Source organism: Rhagoletis pomonella, unplaced genomic scaffold (assembly GCF_013731165.1).
Source record: "Rhagoletis pomonella isolate Grant_MI unplaced genomic scaffold, Rhpom_1.0 Rhpom_scaffold_00004, whole genome shotgun sequence".
NCBI lineage: Eukaryota > Metazoa > Arthropoda > Insecta > Diptera > Tephritidae > Rhagoletis > Rhagoletis pomonella.
The window spans coordinates 28,105,416-28,116,817 of NW_023458558.1; the positions used below are offsets into that span (position 1 = coordinate 28,105,416).

An 11,402-nucleotide genomic window follows, 5' to 3' on the forward strand; every position below is an offset into this window, starting at 1 on the left:
TGTTTCTTTGTAAATATTTACATAAGTTTATGGGTTATTCCATGAAAGTGGTAAACGACATAAATTTCCGAATGCCTTAATTATACATATTCCAGTAGGTAACTCTTGCTAACGACTAAATTTCTTACATCTGTTGAAAAGTATTAGGTTTTTTCGTCGAAAATCCAGCTAGAATTTGGCCATAACTCAAAAAAGCGGAGAGAAAAGAATGAAATACACCGCACAAGCGGATTGTCAAACATGGCGGAATTTCCAGCATTATCATGTATCTCGAACGATTGGAGACACGAACAATTCGTCTGCAGGCGAATTCGCGTCCGCTTAAAGTTAAGAAAAGTCGAACGATCGCCTTCGTGTAGACTTTACGTCGATTACGTTGTAGTCGTCTAGAGCAGCGTTGTCAAATGAAATATTAAGATATTTTTATATATTTTCCTCAGAATTTTTTTATTTTTAGTTTATTTTGGTACACTGTATATCAAATGGGCATCACCGTCAAATGTGGTTTACTATTTTTGTCATTCATTTGAGATTTTTTGTGTTGTTACTGATGGAATTAGTGGGCTCTGGAGTAGCGAGTAGTGCGTCAACAAACGTTGGGATGATACCGAATAAGAGAGCCTCTTGAATTGCGAACCGTTGGTGTACGCACAACACCCAATAGCGCTGGCATGTCAGTCGCTGACAAATTGTCAGGGGTGGACGTTGCTGCCTAAGATGCCGAAGGCCTTGAAATTTCAAGCACTGCGCCACTTAGTGCTGCGGCCTTCGACATAGAAATGATGCGGTCGATCGTTTGTTCGTTCTGTGGTGTATCTATATTGCTCTTAAGAAAAAATTCCCTTATGTTCTCTCTCACGTAGAGAGACTTGCAAATTCCTGCACGAACCAAAATTTACAGGCATTTGCAAGTTTCCCAGCCAGCTGGTGCCCTTTATTGTAGTATTTGTTGGGTTTTCTAAATCGACTCTGGTTGCAAATGCCTTCCGACTAGGAATACAGTTCTTTTAGCCGAGTATCTTTCAAATCTATGGAATTAATAAAATGAATTAAGTTAACAAGTATTTACTTACAATTTTCATTCGAAAATTGCTCAAGTTTATTTAAATTATTATCGACAAAAATGCAACCATGTGCTACAATCAACAATTTTTTTAGCAAAAATTTGCAACTTCTCTCCAAAAGAACTGTCATTTTGTGCTCTAATTTGCTGGATAATATTTTCATCATGATAATTGGTACAAATTCGTACAATTTTTTTGCTCTAAGTACAGAGCTGTCATATGCTGCACTACAAACGTTTAAACATCGACGTTTTCGTTGACAGCAAATTTGATGTTATGCGGTCATTTATCAATACCTACATACAGTGATAAACAAAAATATTGGCACAGTGAATTTTTCGCAATATATGCAAAGTGTTTTTATTCTAATTTATTTTCGATTTTTTTTATATAAAAATATAGTTAATTTTACACCAAAAAACATAAATCTCTAAACTTTGTGCAAAACTCAGGAAAATTCAATAAATTTTCACATTAAATTGCTACTTTCTATTCAGATCTTTTAGAAAAATTCTAAGTATGCAGTTTTATAGTCCATTCAATTTTAGTATGACAAAATGCAAATTTGAATTCGCAAGAAAATCTCGTTGATTTTTGGTAATTTGTTTCACGAAAGTTCTTTCATACAAAGTATATTCGACAATTATTTTTTGTATGGCGCAAAATGATCAGCACCTTCCACTAAAAAAAATTCCAAAAATCAACGCGATTTTCTAGCAACTTTAAACTTGCATTTTGTCATACTAAAATTGAATGGACTATAAAACTTCATACTTGGAATCGTCGTTGAAATACAAAAAGCCGTAACTAAGTAAAAATCCAAAATTCCGGTTTTGATGGATTATGATGATTTCATCGAATTATAAGTTTCCACATTTTTTGCATTTCAGTAACTATATGAGTTAGGGCCTCTCTATATTAAGGTAACTATATGTATGTATGTATGTATGTACATTAGGGCGGGTAAATTTATTTGGATCTTATTTATTCCGATATAATTGATTTGTATTTTAAACTACTCAATTGTATAAAATGCCAAATTGGAGGAAATGTACCAAGCAGAAAATAAATTGCCAAATGCCAAGCAGTGGCAACTGTGGACGTAAGTGATCAGCTGTTTTGAAGGTTGCAAGTTTTTACAAATTTTGCGTTCTCGTACTTCTGTGGATATTTTGTCTCTTTGAGGACGAATGCTGCTAGATTTTTGCTCAGAATTTTTGCTGCTGGATAATTTTGCCCGCTCAATACGAGTACACACACGCACCTAATGCCAATGTTGTCGAGGCGTACAATTTAGCCTAATTTACGACCTACGCAATGAGGCTGAATATTAATATTAAGAGCTCATATATTCTGAGACTTATTTTGGAAACAATTTTTATTTTCTGAATCACCCTAACGTACATACATTAGGGTGCGTCATCAAACAAAATTCGATGTTTTCCACCGGATTTATAAAACTTACTATATTTTAAAACCTCCGCCAAAATATTTTGAAAAAGTATGCAGACTTACGTAAGTTGTACCGATTTGAAAATAACATTTTTATGCAGACTTTAAAGCTTAAACTCCTCTTTCTGAAACATTTTTTTTGGAAAAATATTTTTAAAAGCTAAGTTTATTTCTGAAGACACTATTTTTAAAGATACATATTTTCAAATTGGCTCAACTCACTTACACTTTATTATACTAAAATGTAAAGGGCTAAAACTGCGTACCAGAAGAAATTCTTAAAAATCTGATTTAAAAGTTGAAAATTTAGATGCAACTTTGTAGAATTTCTATAATTTTTGCACAAAGTTTGAAATAAACATTTACATGTTTTTGTTAGATAATGGGCTGCATTTTTATAAAAAAACAAAAATAATAAATATTACATAACCATAAGAAATATAGCAAAACTGGTCAAAATAAGGCGTTTCTATTATTTTGGCGGAAATCTTATAGTATAATAAATTGTATAATTCTCATGAAGAAACAATACCGACTCTTTTTTGGAGAGTGCCGCACCCTAATGTACAGGGATTTATTCTTATTTTTTACTAGAAAAGGTTGGTATCATGCTCTGTGCTGTTGTAATGTTCTTTCAAAGTTTTTCTTTTATATTTTTATTGATGATACCGTAACCGCTAAATAAATTATCGTCAATTTTAATAACGTCTTGACAAAGTAGTAAGTGTAAGTGTAAAATAAGCTACATTACGATTCTGTGTTAATTTGTAAAAAAAAACTTTGAAGTGACTTATTCAAAGTACATCTTTAATCTTAACGATGTTGAAAGCGTAATAGTTCCAACCCATTTAAGGTGACAAAAAAGATCAATTTTTATTTGTTTTGGTTTGATGCTAATTATTTAAAAAAGTATGTGCCATTTAAAATGCTCCAGTTATATATTGCCGCTTTATTTGCATAGTATGTACATACATATGTAATGCGCATATGTGCTTATTAATCATACTTGTGTACATGGGGTGTTCCATACCAAAACTGACGGGGCTTACACATCACGTGTTTGATTTGTTTCAAATTTTTAGGGTTGATGAATGAACATAAATAATAAATAAATTGGAAATGCGAGTTTGGTTACTACATTTTTAAAAACTTTATAGCACAAAAAAACAAAAGAAAATCGATTTAATATTTTTCCAAATATCTCGAGAACGGGGCGCGGAAAAAATTAAAACCGAATCACACATACACACATCAAAATTCTCTATGAAAATAAATATTTAAAAAAATTGTTTTCTTTTTTTTTCGATAAAAAATATTGGTTATTAAAAACATGCCATCTCAAAAAAAAAAAACTTCAGTGTAAAACAAAATGCATAACTCAATTTATTGTAGAGTGTACCCCACAATACTATACTTAAATATTGCGCAATGCTCAGAGCCAAGGCACATAAATACAGGTAGAAGCAAGGCACATTAATACAGGTAGAAGCCAAAATGACGTTGCTCTCATGAGAACCAAACCTTTAAACTTCAACTTGTTTTTCTTTTATTTCCTATATTTCGTTACGCTTTGAATGTCATATCGTTGTTTTTTTTTAATGTTCGTTAATAACAAATTTTAATTAACATGTGAATTTGAGTAGTGCTGTGCGGTTTATACTTAGTGTATGTATTAAAAATGCAACACCAGAAGGGTTGTTTTTAATGTGGTTTTAAATATGAAGCAGATACCAGTAATTGTTTTTAACGTGCCTCAATGACCTTCGCGTAAAGAGCGTTGCGAAAACAGCTTTGGGGCAGAACTGCAGCGAAATGCCTTGCTGTGCGTTAAACATTTTAAAGCAGCAGATTTCATAAATGCACCGGGAGGTACAGGAAAGGCACTTTTGATACCAAGTGCTGTTCCTATGACCCTTATGCCGGAAAGTCCCTCCAACTCATAAATTAAAAACAGAAAACAACATACAAATTAACAAATTTTAACTAAAGAAAAAAAAATAAAAACCAAACTTCAAATTTACTCAAAAACGTCAACCAGCGAAATGTAATTTTTTATTTTTCCTTACACACGCTCATTTTTATTTTTACTCTCCCGAAAACTTTGACTTTTGTAGGTTTGATGTCAATTTGGCTTCTACCTGTGTTTATTGTACCATGAGGTAGAAGCCAAAATGACGTTGCTCTCATGAGAACCAAACCTTTAAATTTCAACTTGATTTTATTTTATTTCCTATATTTCGTTACGCTTAAAATGTCATGTCGTTTGTTTTTTTTGAATGTTCGTTAAAAACAAATTTTAATTAAATTTGCATTTTTGTAGTGTTGTGCGGTTTATACTTAGTGTATGTGTTAAAAATGCAGCACCTGAAGCGTTGTTTTTTATGTGGTGTTAAATATAATGCAGACATCACTAATTTTTTTAACGTGCCTCAATGCCCTCGGCGTAAGGAGCGTTGGGAAAGCAGATGTGGGGTAGAGCTGCAGCGAAATGCCTTGCTGTGCGTTAAGCATTTTAAAGCAGCAGATTTCATAAATGCACCAGGAGGTACAGGAAAGGCACGTTTGATGCCAAGTGCTCTTCCTATGACCCTTATGCCGGAAAGTCCTTCCAACAACACTGCAACTCATAAATCAAGTTGTGAAAGCTTAATAAATGATCGCGCTTCACAAACTGAGTAAGCATTGTTAAAACGCGATATATTTATAGAAATATTTTTAATTTAAGGCGTTTAGTGGAGACTGAGAACAATCCAGCTACAAACTCGAAATTCTGTTGCTGAAGTCAAGAATTGAAAATCTGGAGGGTGAAAACTCAGCACTCAAGACAGAGTTGGAGAAAGCCAAACTTATTGAAAATGCATTACAGGGAATGTCGCAATCATTATTTGTGTTCCGTTGTTTTATTGATTGCCCAACGTTATGCCTAGTACATATATCGCTTTATACATACATTTGTATATTATACAAAACTAAAACAGGTACTATAAATATAAACTTTCAATGTATAAAAAAAATAGAAAAGAACATATAAATTAACAAATTTTAACTAAATAAAATAAATAAATAAATACAAAACTTCAAATTTACTTAAAAACGTCAACCAGCGAAATGTAATTTTTTTATTTTTCCTTACACACGCTCATTTTTATTTTTACTCTCCCGAAAACTTTGACTTTTGTAGGTTTGATGTCAATTTGGCTTCTACCTGTTTTTATTGTACCATGGCTCAGAGCAACCTTTGTGATTTTTTCAAGTTTTTCTTTTGAGATGTCATATTTTTAAAAACTATTTTTTTTTTTTAACTAAAATGTGTATGTGAAACATTTTTCAAGAAAAGAATTTGAAAAATATTTCCTTTCATAGAGAATTTTGATGTGTATATGTGTGATTTTTTGCAAATTTTTTCATCGCCCCGTTCTCAAGATAATTGGAAAACTATTAAATCGATTTATTTTTGTTTTTGTGCTATAAAGATTTTAAAAATGTATTGATCAAGCTCAAAATTCTGATTTATTTATTATTTATGTTTATGCATCAACCTTAAAAATTTTAAACAAATCAAAGACATGAAGTGTGTGAATCCCATCCGTTTTGGTATGATACACCCCCCACAGACATATGTAAATATTGCTCATTTGCTGAGAGAAACATTTTTTTTTTTGTTTTTGAGATACATAAATTCATACGTATGCAAAATGGCTTCCGGTATTTGCTTTATGTTTTTCATTAAATCCATTAATTCAAAGTATATCTGTCAATTGAGCCTTAAATTTGCATTTCTTGTAATTTTACTCGTTTGCACTTCGCCTAACAACTATGACTACATAGAAAACAATAACTGTTTGATCAGAGTAAAAAATGTAATACATCATACCTTTGTCCTCTGAATTTAATTTTATGTTTGTATGTTTATATGTTTTTATTTTTTATTATTATTTACTCTAACTAAAAACTTGAATATTCAATTTCCCTCGTTTATGACTTTTTGAAGTATACATTTCTTCTAGAAAACAAGCGATAGCTTAGCAAATAGACTGCTGTAAATATAACTATGGATATTGCGCCTTCATGAATGAGTGACAAAAATTATTGGACGCGTGAAAATTCAATTAAACTCTCGCCTTCAACTACTGCTTTTAATATAGCAATTACTCAAGCATGCTAACTACTGTTAACACTACTTTTATTTAATTAAACTATGGAACAATTTTACGAGTTTTGTTTAGTGCCTCAACTAAACTATGCCCATACGGTAGCAAACAAGGCGAATTCGTATAAGGGTGGGGTTACCAGAGAAGCTGGTGATTCATAATGTCAAAGTAATGTACATATTTGTTGTAATTTCCGTTTGAAAATTTAACTAAATTTCATTGATAAAATAAATGATACATTACAATATGGGTATCAAATTAAAGAGTTTTTAAAAGACCTACAGTTGAAAATATGTTTTGAGGAGGGTTGCCACCTGTTTGAAAATTTAACTCAATTAAATTGGTAAAATAAATGAAATGTTACAATATCGGTACCAAACTAAAGGCATTTGAAAAATTTTGATTAAGAAATTTTTTCAACAGGATTATGCCCTAAATGTAAAGACTGCAAATATTGGAACTAAATAAAAATATATTACATAATTGGTTCCAAAAGAAAAGTGTTAGGGAAAGCTTTACTAGAGATTTTTTATGTTTCCACTTATCCAAAAGCCGAACAGTTTAAATGAAGAAAGAATTTACAAAATTTTATTAAACGAAGTGATTATATTATCAACGAAGTGTTGGTATACAAATTTACAAATGAAAAAATAAAATAATAAAAAACCATACCGAACGAAAACATAAATATGTATATCCCTTAATAAAAACCTAAAATTGTTGTCACCATTCCTTAACATAAAATAGTTAACTTTCAATCATAAAGAGTTTCACTTGGGGTCGCCATAGCCTACTATGTACCATATTGCAAGTAAAGAGAATGTGTCTGCTTTAGCGTAGCGTAGAGTTTTCCCGACTTTCAAATTTCTAAGAATCTACCTTAGTGAAATATACATCTACCTATCAATACCCATATTTCCAGATTTTTTTTTTGCTAAATTAGATGAGCTGCTTCGGGTTTTCAGCAAAGTGATCGCATATTGCAAATGTTAAGATATTAGGAGCTACAGAACTGAACCACTCACGAACAAATTTTACAAGGGCGTGTAATTTATGGCGTATGCCAATAACATCGACATCATCGGTAACAAAAACCGCGAAGTCTGTCCTGCCTTTTCCAAGATGGATAATAAAGCAAAGCGATTGGGTTTGGTGATCAACGAGGACAAGACGAACTATCTCTTGTCACAAACAAGGCGTAAGAGCAATCGCGCCTTGGCACCCACGTCACTGTTGACAGTTATAATTTCGAGAAAGTAAACAATTTCGTTTGGTTAAAAACCAGCATAGCGCACAAGTGCTACTTTGGACTGAGTAGGCAATTCGGGAGTAAAGTTCTCTCTCGACGTACTAAAACCACACTCTATAAGTCACGATGACTTTTCACCCTGGCTTCATGCCCAAGCTGGTATATGGCGTAGAAGAATAGACAATGACAACATCCGATGAGGCGGTGTTTGGAATATTCGAGAGAAAGATCTTACGGAAGATTTACAGGCTCTTACCCGTTGGCAACGATGAGTACCGTTCGAATGGGAAACACGTTCCAGGTCTAAAAGTATTCGACTCGCAATCCGCTGGTGGTAGCAGAGGAAGGGGGGAGGTGCCCACTGCAATGAAAAGGAAAGGAATGGAATGTAGAGAAGGACTTGGCTTCGCGTGGCATTTCCAATTGGCGTAAGTTGGCACAGAGAGAATCGACTGGCGTGCTTTTTCGAACTCTGCTAAAATCGCTTATGCGGTTACAGCGCCAAATAAGAAGATGCAAATGCTAAATGACCTTCTTCTTGGATGCGCCAGGAGGAACTAAGAGAACATTCCTTATAAGATTGTGGCAACGGTTCGATGAAAAAATTACATAGAACTGCTCGAAAGAATGTTTCCGGATATTCAAATTAATTATAGGAATCACGATTGGCTCAGTGAACGAACTATTTTTTTTTTTGTGTATGAAGCTGGGCTCCCACGATTGCCGCAATACACCAATTATTGCCTCATTTTATGCCCCAATCGTGTGATTTCACAATACATTGACTCATGCGGCAAGAGAGGCCGATATTGTGCTTACTGTGCCCAATCAAATACGGCCCGTGTGCGGCAATCGTGTGATAGCTCGATTGGCAATCATGGGGCAATGAAAATTTCAAAATTGCGGCAATATTTATTGTATTCTTGTGTGGCAATTTAAATGAACAATACACATCAATATTTAGGCTGTTTATTAATAATTTACTTTTTTGCTTCCTTATGTGTCCAAAAATCACTGAAATTAATATCCTTGTTTTCGGAAGCAACATAACTTTTAATTTAATTTGTATTGAAATTATAATTTTTCATGAAGTCCGATGACGGAATCTTTGCCACGATATATACCACCACAAGCAAAACTCATACGAGAAGAATACGAAAGGTATTTTATGTCACCAAATGGCGAACTGCTATGACAGTATAAATTTATTAAAAAAAAAAAAACTTAAAAGTTCAATACAGCCCACGACAAAGCAGTAGAACCTCAACATTTTGACCAGTCTTGACTATTTTTCTTCTACTTATTTAATCTTCATTATTTTCGTATAAAAGTATAGCTCATTGTCTAACAAAAACTGCATAAATCCAAATTGCAAGCTTTATACAAAAATTATAAAAATTTCTTAAACTTCTGAACACAATCCCACGGTTTTCAAATTGGATTTCTAGAAAAAAAAATGGTTATTTAGTTTTGTAGCTCATTAAAATTTAGTACAATAAGGTGGAAGTGAGAAGTTGCTAAAAGATCCTGTTGATTTTCAGAATATTTTTAGCTGACGGTATTATGCACTTTCTTCTCTGTAAATTACTTTGTAAACTGCATAACAAAATTTTTTCTAGAAACCCAAATTAAGAACCATTGAATTGTGATCAAAATTTTAAGAAATGTTTATAATTTTTGTATAAAGTTTGAAATTTGTGGTTTTATAGGAAAAAATTAACATTAAACAACAGAAGAAAAAAGTCAAGACTGATCAAAATGTTAAGGTGCTATCTTTTGTTGCGAGCTGTACATATAATTATAAAATTTCATTCCAAACATAAATTATGTAAATTCGCAGCTTTCATTTAAACAAATATAACTATTTTGTACCAATTTTACTTGTAATGAATAAAAAAACCATAATACATCATACACCCACCCTGTCGGAAACAACAATAACCAAAAAGGGAATAAAAAAACCTCTACGTAACAAAATTAAAAAGAAAACTGTTGAAACTTGAACTCCACATAGCACGTTGCAGTTATCGTCGAAAAATAAAAAAAACTATACGCTCAAACTTCTAAATAAATGCGTGAGTTTTCATTGGACACAAGTTTTTTGCTTTCAAACAACAAGAAATTTGCACAAAATGAGCCCGCAATATACAAAGCAGATGCAACTGATTTATTTTTTTTATTAAGAATACGCCATTTTTACAAAACAGAGAAAAAAAACAGAATTTAGAAGTCAGCGCACCACTTTATGGTCACAATTGCCGCATGCTCGAACAATCGAAATTTTGAACTCGATTGATTTTCCAAGTGGGGTAACCACATACTGAAATTGAAAATAGGTGTGGCAATTATCATGCTGCGGAATATTAATCCGCCAAAACTCTGCAACAGCACACTCGCAGTTAAGAAGCTGATGAAGAACGTAGTGGAAGCAAAGATTTTAACGAGGCTTTTCAAAGGTGAAGATGCTCTCATCCCTCGAATTCCCATGATTCTGACCGATATACCATTTCAATTCAAAAGATTTCTATTCCCAATTCGATGGGCGTTTGTAATCACAATAAATAAAGCTCCATTTCAATCTTTGGCAAAGTGTGGTTTAGATTTAGCTTGAAAGAGCATAGTTCACACTTTGTTAAAAGTCGCACTTGATCCTCGAAACGAAAATGGTCTAAAATTAGCATTTTTGACGCCGGAAATGTAAACTCGATAAACATTATTTTTTGTGCAGAACACCTCAAAGGTATGCAACATTTATTGTGCGTAGAACTTACTCCGAAATTCAAAAAAAAGTGAACTTTTCAGATCGAATTTATTAATAAATTAGTGACCACAAATTAGAAAATTAGATTTCACAATAAAGTGTAGACCCATGACTACAAGTGTGTTTAAAAGTTTTTTGATCGGATCACCCATGCGGACGCAATAGCCCGAAATAATTGGGCAAATAACTAAACAGTACCCAGTTAAATCGTTATTTGGTTTTCCTCAATCAACAATTGCACCAAGATGACGTCACGCATACAGCTGATTCGGTCGAATTCACAAAGAGCGGATTAGCGGTACCGCGATGTACGCCATCTCTATTTCTCTCAATCGTGCGTTCGTAAAACATGCCTTTACAAACAATGATGCACTTTGTAAAGTATCGACAATAAGGGCATACATACATCACTTCATATGTATATACATTACTAATCATTTAGTTTTCTCACTGGGCTGGTTTGCACCCAGTTATCGACATTTTATCTGTATACGTATGTAAATAGGTATGTGTGCATTTCGCTATATCTATTTATGCTTCCTAAAAGTATGTATGAAACCGACTGCAAACTCATTAGTTTTGTATGGGTGCACAATTTCATTAAAAAAAAATCTACATATGTCAGTATGTATGTACATATGTATGTGTGTTTGTATGCATTGATTAATTAATTCTTTTGCCCTATATTTCATTGCAGCCCTACAACGAATGCCATTATGGGTCTC

At 32.9% G+C, this 11,402-nt stretch overlaps 1 protein-coding gene across 1 annotated transcript in view; it reads left to right on the forward strand.

Moving 5' to 3' along the window:
• Positions 1–11,402, forward strand: part of LOC118737393 (Y+L amino acid transporter 2) — a 19,515-nt gene that overhangs the window by 4,154 nt on the left and 3,959 nt on the right. The window lies entirely within an intron of this gene.